The following is a 9,588-nucleotide window of genomic DNA, read 5'->3' as shown; positions in this document are numbered from 1 at the left end:
TAAATATGAACAAAAAAGATAAGACCGCTTTAGCACAACATCACTTTTCCACAGGGCATTTTTTACTTTATTAAACCTATTTTACAGACATAAAAAGAATGTGTATCATTTCTGCTTTATAACAACAAATTCTGCGTACAGTTACTACTAAACACTGACTTAGAAGGTGCCATTATTTACTATATTTACTATACGTACTACTTATTTATTGTGAATCAATCTGTGACATAAGCCAATTTTAGTTTATTTATGCTGTGTGTTTTTTTTTGTTTGTTTTACTTAGTGGTTGTGCTGCGTATTTTAATGTATAACGATTGTATCTGTGGTGTATGTATGATGGAGATGTCACTAGGTTTTAGTTGTTACGTAAACCTCTAATGTAAATTTGGTAAGTTGTCTTAATTTTAACTTTTATGCTTTAGTCTCCGTTTATTTGTATTTTTGTTTGGGTGGTTTCTTAACTATTGTATTAATAACTATTGCTTTCACCATTTTGTACCAATTGTATCTTTTTCAGCCTTGAAAAAACATAAATAAACGTCGAAACGTCGGCTAATTTCAAATCTTGAGGTTTGATTTCTGTCCTTAACCCGCTATACTTCACTTCTTAATTAAAACTATTATATAAGTCATCAGCAAAAATTCGACTTCAGTTAATCTGTTGGTTGCTTCGGGGACCGTGGCACGTGGTTTTAGTTTCATTTGACATGGGTGACAATTCTGAATTAACACCTAATAAAAGACGAAAAGCAGAGCCTTCTAAGTATACTCGCAACATACAGAAAAAGGCAAGATTAGAAGGAAAGTCTTATAAAAACAGTAAAGGAAGAGACGTTTGTGAGAAAAAATTAATAATGAGTCCTTTGCTGGTATAGGTTCTTTTATAGTATTTTTGGCACATCGGTTAATTTCATTATTTAGTCGTAGAATGAAATGCTCTGAAAAGTTCTGTGATGCAGATAGATTGACGATTTTATACTTTAAGCTCTAAAAACGAACAAGACAATTTTCTACAGGGTCTTGTGGATATGATGGAAGTAAAGTAGCGACGTCCTCGACCAGGTGACAAAAATAAACCCAAATCAAAAAATTTCAAGTACTACTCATTTGAAAGAAGTTCCAAAGTAGAGATTTGTGTTAAAGCATTTTTGAATTCATATGCTATCACGTACAAACGCATCAGGAGAATTAACACCTTATCCGCACATGGCAAGTCACCGAATGACTTACGCGAAAAAATGACAAGTGCTAATACTTTCTCAGAAGAAATTCGGAATTGTGTAAAGAAACACATACAATCATTTCCTACAAAAATCAGCCACTATTCAGGACGTGAAAAACATTATTTGAATAGCCAGCTAAATTTGACAAAAATGCATCAGCTTTACCTAGAGAAGTATCCAAACCAAAAGGTAAGCTTTTCATTTTATAGATGCTTTTTCCGTAAAAATTTTAATCTCTCTTTTGGAAGACCACAAGTTGATATTTGTTCGAGTTGTGAATTACTAAATAACAAAATAAAAGACCAAAATTTGAATGACACGGCCAAGCGTACTGCCGTCGCAGAATTGATAGTTCACAAACGAAGGGCTAAAAAATGTTATTCAAAAATAACCAAAGATATTGAAGAAAAGGAAAATAAAGACCAAGTTCTGTCTTTGGCCTTTGATTTTATGCAAAATGTCCGGTTACCCACAACGCCTGTGAGTGAGGTATTTTACTACCAACAGCTTACTGTGTCCATATTTTGTATTCACAATCTTAAGACAAATAAATCCAGGATGTACGTTTACCACGAGGGACCGGAAAAGAAAACAGCTGACGAAATTTGTACGTTTGTTCTCGAATATCTTAATGAATTCAAGGAAAATCAATCGGAGCTTCATATTTACAATGATAACTGCTAGGGCCAAAACAAGAATCATACTATGGTCAGGATGCTTTCGGCTCTTACAGATTTTAGTAAATTTAGCATGATTTGGCACTTTTTCCCAGTTAGGGGGCATTCATTTCTCTCGTGTGACAGGAACTTCGCGTTGATAAAAAAAAATTTACGGAAACATGATAGAATATGCACCATTCACGAGATCACCACGATTATTATTACCAGTGAAAAAAATAATACAAAATTTTCAGTCAAAGAGGTTGCAACAAGTGACGTATTAGATTTCAAAAACTGGTGGGAAAAATTTTATAAAAAAAACCTGTGTCTCTGAAGAAACAAAACATTTTCCTCGTAACGAAAAGGTCAACTTTCAAATAAGCACCTTTTCATGTTTTAAATACACATCCCAACAAAAAAGCACTGTTCAAGCCTATCCTTTTACTGACGGTGTCACATACATTTAATTTATCACAACCTGGAATGGTCTGCTCAACTTTGCCAACGAGCCTTGCGCATCCCTTAGGAAAAGTACCTATTAAAGCCAACAAAATGGAGCATATAAAAAAATGCACTGCTTTTGTTGCAGAAGAACACAAACCATATTTTGATGCTATTCTTCAGTGGCCTACAATCAACAATCAATGAGTGATCCGAAGATTAGTTTCTCCATAACATTGTACTCTTCTATTGAAATTAGTTGTTTATTTTTGACTTGTACTTCACCTAACTAAAGATGTATTTAAAAAAATAAATATTTTTTAAATTTACTAAATAGCATTATTTGCAAAAAGGGCACATGTCAATTCTTTCAAAGTCTTCTGGGGGAGATAAAATCAATTTTTAAATTTAAAATATAAGGAGACAAATCGTGCTATTCAAACTACAAATCAATTATAACAATAAAGGTTAATAATTTTACTTAATTTGATGAAAAAACAATTTTTATCGATTTCCCAAAAATATGTTTTTTTGACATGTGCCCTTTCAGCTTACATCGATTCATTTATTCCTCAGAGATTTATGATTTAAAAAAAATAATTTAAATTGGTGTTTTCATTGATAATTTAAATAAAAGTATACTTAATTTATAAAATGTTCCAGTGTTAAGTGTTGACTAATGAAACCTAGTGAAAAAAATAAAAATTTAGTGTTTTCTTTAATATTTAAAAAAAAACTGTTAATTTTAAAAAGTGTATGTGTATTTTACAGTGTATTTCCTATTCATCAGTGGAAATTTGATAAAAATCGGATTATCCTTTAAAAGTGTTTTCGTGTATTTTTCTATTTTTATTATAGTGCCCTCTCTCTACCAGTAATAACTCAATTAAATTAAGACTACCTATCCCTTACAGAATTATGAATTTTTGATATTTTTTTTTTAAATTAGTGTTTTCATTTATAATTTAAAAAATGTTCTAGTGTTTTTTTTTATTATATTATAAAGTGTTTGTTTACTAGTAAAAGTTGATAAAAATCGGATTATTCCTTATAGACGTGATTTTAAATTAATAATAAAAGAAAATACTTTGAATTAAAAAAGTGTTCTAATGTATTTTCTTAATATATCATAGAGTATTCTCTATTTAGAAGTGAAAATATTATTAAATGGTTCCTTTCATAAGAAAAAATACTTTTAATTAAAAAAACGTACTTATCATCATTTGATTAAAATCTGACTATTCGTTACACACATGAATTTTTGAACAAAATATCTATAAAAAAATTAGGGTTTTAGTGGATATTTAAAAAAATACCTTTAATTAAATAAGTATTTAGTGTATTTTTTTAAATTATATTATAGTGCTTCCTGTTCATTAGTCGAAAAAAACAAGCGTAAAATTAAACCACCCTTACATACTTAAGAATTTTTGTTACAAAATGGTTATAATAAAAAATTAGTGATTTCTTTCATAATTATTAAAAAGTATTGTGAAAACTTGATTAAAATCGGATTGTCCTTTACAGACCTACACTCCAGTGAAAGAAATTGTTATAAAAAGTTAGTGTTTCCTTTCATAATTAATTATTATATTTTTTAATAAATTCTTATCTCAGTCACAGATTAAATAGGAAGTTATATTTAATCTGTGTCTCAGTTCTTAGTCGCCTCTATGATGTTTCTGGCTTGTTCTAAACATTACGTGATATGTTGTAAAAATCTATACCTCACCTGAAACATAACATGCATAAATTTGTCCTTTTCTTTTAATATTCTAAATCCCTTATCTCGCCCTTATTTTTTCACATTACAAAACCTCCTCAGTTCCATGTAAAACTTTAAGCGGCTCGCAGCCTTTCATTCAGCATAAAATTACGATAATAAACCAAATTGAATTACCTTCAGCATATTATTCCTTTATGTTGAATGCCGCAATAAATATGAGCGAGTTATATTTATGGCATCGGAATTGTTCCCTGGACGAAAGCAATATGATCGTGCGTGTATATATCCATTGATCCACAAAACGCTTAAGTATACCGGGGGGTATAATTTTTATATATAAAATCGATTTGGTCGGGTCCTATATGAGAAGATGTTATTGCCGAACACAGTTGTGGCGGCGGAATTTATGTGTAGGCCGGAGATTTCTTTTTGTCATTTGAATGTGAGAGATTTTTATTATTGTTTTTATAATCTATTAAAATACTTTACAGAGGAAATTTGCAAAGTATTAGTTGTTTCGTGCGGTAGAACCATTTTGAAATAGAATCAAAACATGCACTGAATTTAAAAAGTGTTTTCAAATGTCCAATTATAATTGTTTTCTTAAAAAGTGTAAACGCAACAAGTTATTTTTAGATGACTTACTTTAAAATTATTTAAAAAAAAATAACGTTTTTGAGAGAACTTTGAGTGACAGTACAGTTTTTTTTTTAAAGAAATCTTCATTTTTAGTGAAAATCTTTATTTACTCGAATTACCTACTTGTATAACTGATAAAAGTTCAACATTAGCTGACTATATTGTAACCAATAATACAAAATAATAAATAATTAAATTTATTATTTATCGTCAATCGCCTAAAATAAGTAATTATATAAATAATTATATATATTATGTAAGAAATATGCCGAATAAGGATCACGTCTCGGATCACGTGCATGTAAGAAAACTCGATAATTAAATTAAAAATTATATTAAAAATAATAAAACTGCGACGTTACGAACAACAAAAATACATGCTTTCCTAAAGAAAGGCAAAGAGCGAGTCCCTTCTAATTCGGTTCAGTCCCATTAAGTAAACATCATGATCATACTAAAAAGTGTAAAAACACCAACGTAACCATAACTTAAATTCTAAAGAAAAATAACTCTTAGGTCACTAGTAATAAACTATAGCTATTAATTAACAAATAACTTATAATAAGTTATTACCCCGCGGACATAAGTATCCTAAAGCATAAATATTGGGGCGACGATCTATGATGATGACCTAGCGTCGCGTCGTCATCACGTCGGTACTTCTTACATGCATATAGCCTGGCTTGGTACCGTCGTCATCGTGGTCCAGGTCAATGGCATATTATGAAAGGGAATATCGATCTCAGCATAATTTCGGAAAAGGAAATACACGCGGGCATTGAAGGGAAGGACAGATTGGCTTTGACTATTGAAAGTTTAAGTCGATCCCGGTGACTTTTATATTTTGTTTGCTTTTGTTCATTTTTTAAATCTTAAATTGTAATTAAAATAGTTATTTTTTTTAAAAAGTTGGATTTTATTTTTCTATATTTCTGACAATTATATAATTATAGTTCTTCAGTAGTCTTTCTAGAGAAAAATTTGGATTGTTACACGTATGTAAAATTCCCATTTTTTATTCATGAAAATTGTCGCAACAAATTTCTCATTCATAAAAAAGGATCATTTGACACCCTTTTTACATAAATAACTATTGACATATTATAAATTAAATGTCAAATCAATGAAACCTGCAAAATGTGTAAAATGAGCATTTTATGCACGGTACATTTTTTGTGAATGGGAAACTTTCCCAAACTTGTAATATCAATTTTTTCTACTATCGAAGAAAACATTAAAAAAAAAAATCAAATAGACCAAATTACTTTACGCATTTGAATGACAAAAAAAATGGTAAAAACACCTTAAAATCTTTTGACAAATAATAAATGTCAAATAAACGTCACATTACTATTAGTACTTTCTTAGGCACTAATGCGTAAAAAGTGATACTCTACACACTCTGGAAAGTGTGATTTTTAATTTAAAGTATGATTTATATATTTTTTTTTGCTTTAAAATGTTATATAGACCGTACCCTTTTACCAAATTCACCAAATTTTTAAGAATGTATTCAAATTTTTTCATAAAAAACTCAATTTTAATTTTTTTTTCAACACCGATAGAGCAACAAATGTATTAGGAAAACTTAACAAAAAACTCCCAAATCACCAGTCTTCTAGGTAAATAGCATTTAAATAATTTCAGGATGATTTTTTTAAGACCCATACTGCGATAAATGTTTCTCCTTGTTCAGCATTTAAAAAGTATTAATTACCACGATCATTTTAAACGTTTAACTGTAGAAATCCATTAATTTTTGACAAACTTATGAGCATTTGACCAAAAAAGCAATCAAAGATTAAACTTTGCATTCTTTCCGATAAATAATTCATATTTTTCTTAAATTATTAACTTTTCTGCCCATTACCATCTAAATCGTTTTAGAGCGTTATTTTTCTCTTTTGATCCCAAATTAGCATAAGAAAAACCTATAAATCCGTCAGGATAAAGGGAACACGCCCGTTTTAATTTATACCTAATTAATAAAACTGGAGCAAGAAACATGATGTCTTAAAATTACACAGTGAAAATAAGACCGGAGGTAAATTAAATTATTTCAAAGGATCTAACACCTGCCTCATTATCTTTGAAGACTTTACTTTGTTTTACCTAACACCGGCGGGAAAGTAGATGTGCGAAAACGCGCCTCAAAGCGAACCGACTGACTGACACTGTGGTTTATTTCAGGTTCCTGTGACATGTTTATTAAATATAACGAATGAAGGAACGCGTTAACTTAAACTGAAACGTAATACTCTCAACTTGAAAGGAAAAGGTGTATGTAGACTTTGAAGATGTAAGTGGGGGAATCGAGTCATAAATTTAAGGAAAATTGTGTTTCTTGTGGTGTGTTTGAGTTTGAAGGGAGACATGAGAAGTATTAAGAAACAACAAAAATTGTTTGCCAAATATTTTTGTAGATGATATGAACTCTGGTCTGTAAGGGATCCAAATACAAGAAAAATAATTAATTTTATAAGACCGTAATAAAAACAGAGCACAAATGTGTCCTATGAATGACATCCACAACTTTCCTTGTTTTGGAAAAGTTCAGTTTTATCAAAAAATTAAATGGATGTCCATAGGATGATACAAGCCGAACCATCAATAATATATATACATAAATTTATTGAACCAATACTGGACATCCATCATTCGTCAGAGTCTCCTGTCTGGAAAACATCTTAAATCATCATCGCAATGGTAAATATTTTTTTAAACTTACTCTCCACCCAAAGTGCATCTTTTTGCAAAACCAAACGCATCATACAAAATCGATAAACCTCCAGATGCTTTTGGCCTTCTCGTATTTATAAGTTTAACTGTATCCGGGCATCACGTAAGCACGTGGCTGTGACAGGTGCCACTTCCAACGCACGTTCCCGTTTAATATATGTATACAAAAGAAGTTACGTAACTCCCCCTCCCAAACAAAAAAAACCATCAATCGTCCATAAATAATTCATGCGTCCCTTATTAAACTTTAATATTCCCAATAATGTAAAACTGCTCGCGCGGATTTATATGAAAAATGAAAAATTCAACACGAACAACTTTAGGACCCGAGTCATGTAATTAATTTTTCAACTCTCCGACGAATATTTAGTTTTCTTAAGTAGCTGGGAAAAGTTTTTAATCATTAAAAGTTTTTGGGGGGTTAACTTTGATATTCCTTCGTTAAAAATGCGGCGGGGCGTGAATTTTCGGACTCTGGTTGCACGTGCTTATTACCCGCGAGAAGTTTCATTAGATAAACCATAAAATTGTACTTTCTCACTCAAATATTCCGGTTTCTTTGACTAATTTTTTAAATCCTCCTAAAAGGACTTCTTGTATTATTGGATGCTTCCTGTATATAAGCAGACACTTTAGTAAATACAGAATAATTAAAAATGATCTTACATAAGAGAAAAATTGATATATGACAATAAATGTTTGATTAGATACAAAATACTCAAAGAGCTTTATCTTGTGTTATCTTCAAGGCTTCCATTGTGATTTCAACTGTGACTTCCTTATTTACTAGTGTTATAAGGATCAAAAAATGTTTAATCTGGGTAGAGAACAGTGCGACATGATTGTGAATAGTGCATTTTATAGGTGTGCATGCGTAAATTGTTTATATTGCCGAGAGTGCATTCTTGTCATAGCCTGAAAAGTTTCAGATTATTTTCAACAATGGCTCGTGCAGGTAAGTTATTATTTATTTATAGAATTTAGGGGAAAAAAAAAGTGCTTAATATTAAATAGTTATAATAAACTTCAATTAAGTGTATTGTTTTTAGAGATTGAAAATATCTATAAAATTGTTGATTCCAAGAATGGTTTTGTTATGTATATCACAATTGTGAGCCACGGGAGTTAACGTGGTTTGGTTTTAATTAAGTTGAATACAATAAATTCTTTGTTACAGGAAGAAGTAAGGAAATTATTGATTTGGACCATCTAAGGGATGACGAGGAGGCATTGTTCCAACTTCTAGACGAAGTTGGGTCGGATTTAGAGTCCGAGGATGAAGAAGATGAGTTTGAAATTCACGAAAAGATCCCAAATGTAGCACCAAATGAAGCTGATAGCTCTTCAGATTCAGAAGATGATTTACTCCTCATACATTTACAGACTCTCCAGTGGAAGCATGGGAGCTTTAGAAGCAAGGATTTTCCTGTAAAAGAGGACTATACTCCATCCATCGTAAAAACTCCAAACGAATATTTTGCTAAATATTTGGATGATGATTTTTCTAAGTCATCTGCAAATTTCACTTCCCAGTATTTCTTGCAACAAGATGCAAAAGAAACCAATTTTACCTCTCAAGAAATAAAGAAATTTTTCAGAATGAATGCTTTGATGGGATGTATTCATCTTCCAAGGATACATATGTAATGAAATGGAAAATATAAGTTCTCATTAATTGATGGGGTCATGACCTGAGAAAGGTTTTACATGATACGTGTAAATTTACATGTCGTTGACAATCTTAGCGTATCAGAAGAGGAACAAAAAAAGAATAGATTGTGGAAAATACAGCCGGTAATTGATTTGGTTCGCAATAGATATAAAGCCATTAAAAGAAAAGAAAAGACAGCTTTTTCTATTGACGAACAAATGATTCCTTTTTTGGGAAGATGTCCAGTTCGACAATTTGTTAAAAATAAACCAATTCCAGTGGGACTGAAGAATTTCGTTCTTACGACATCCGACGGACTGGTATTGGATTTTGAAATCTACCAGAGCAATACTATCCCACTAAAAGATAGGGATGTAGGCTTGGGACCCTCAATAATATTGCGTCTAGCAGAAACATCACCTCAAAATAGTTACCTGTATTTTGACAGATACTCATTGACTATTGACAGATACTCAAGACAACTATTGCTTTGATGAACAAATTGACGAG

At 30.9% G+C, this 9,588-nt stretch overlaps 1 pseudogene; it reads left to right on the top strand.

Moving 5' to 3' along the window:
• The first annotated feature begins 707 nt into the window (after positions 1-707).
• On the top strand, positions 708-2,166 carry LOC126737065 (uncharacterized; annotated as a pseudogene).
• The last annotated feature ends 7,422 nt before the right edge of the window (positions 2,167-9,588 follow it).

Source organism: Anthonomus grandis, chromosome 1 (genome assembly GCF_022605725.1).
Source record: "Anthonomus grandis grandis chromosome 1, icAntGran1.3, whole genome shotgun sequence".
Lineage (NCBI taxonomy): Eukaryota > Metazoa > Arthropoda > Insecta > Coleoptera > Curculionidae > Anthonomus > Anthonomus grandis.
Note: the sequence above shows the minus strand (reverse complement) of the source record. Positions and strands in the feature narration are given on the sequence as shown.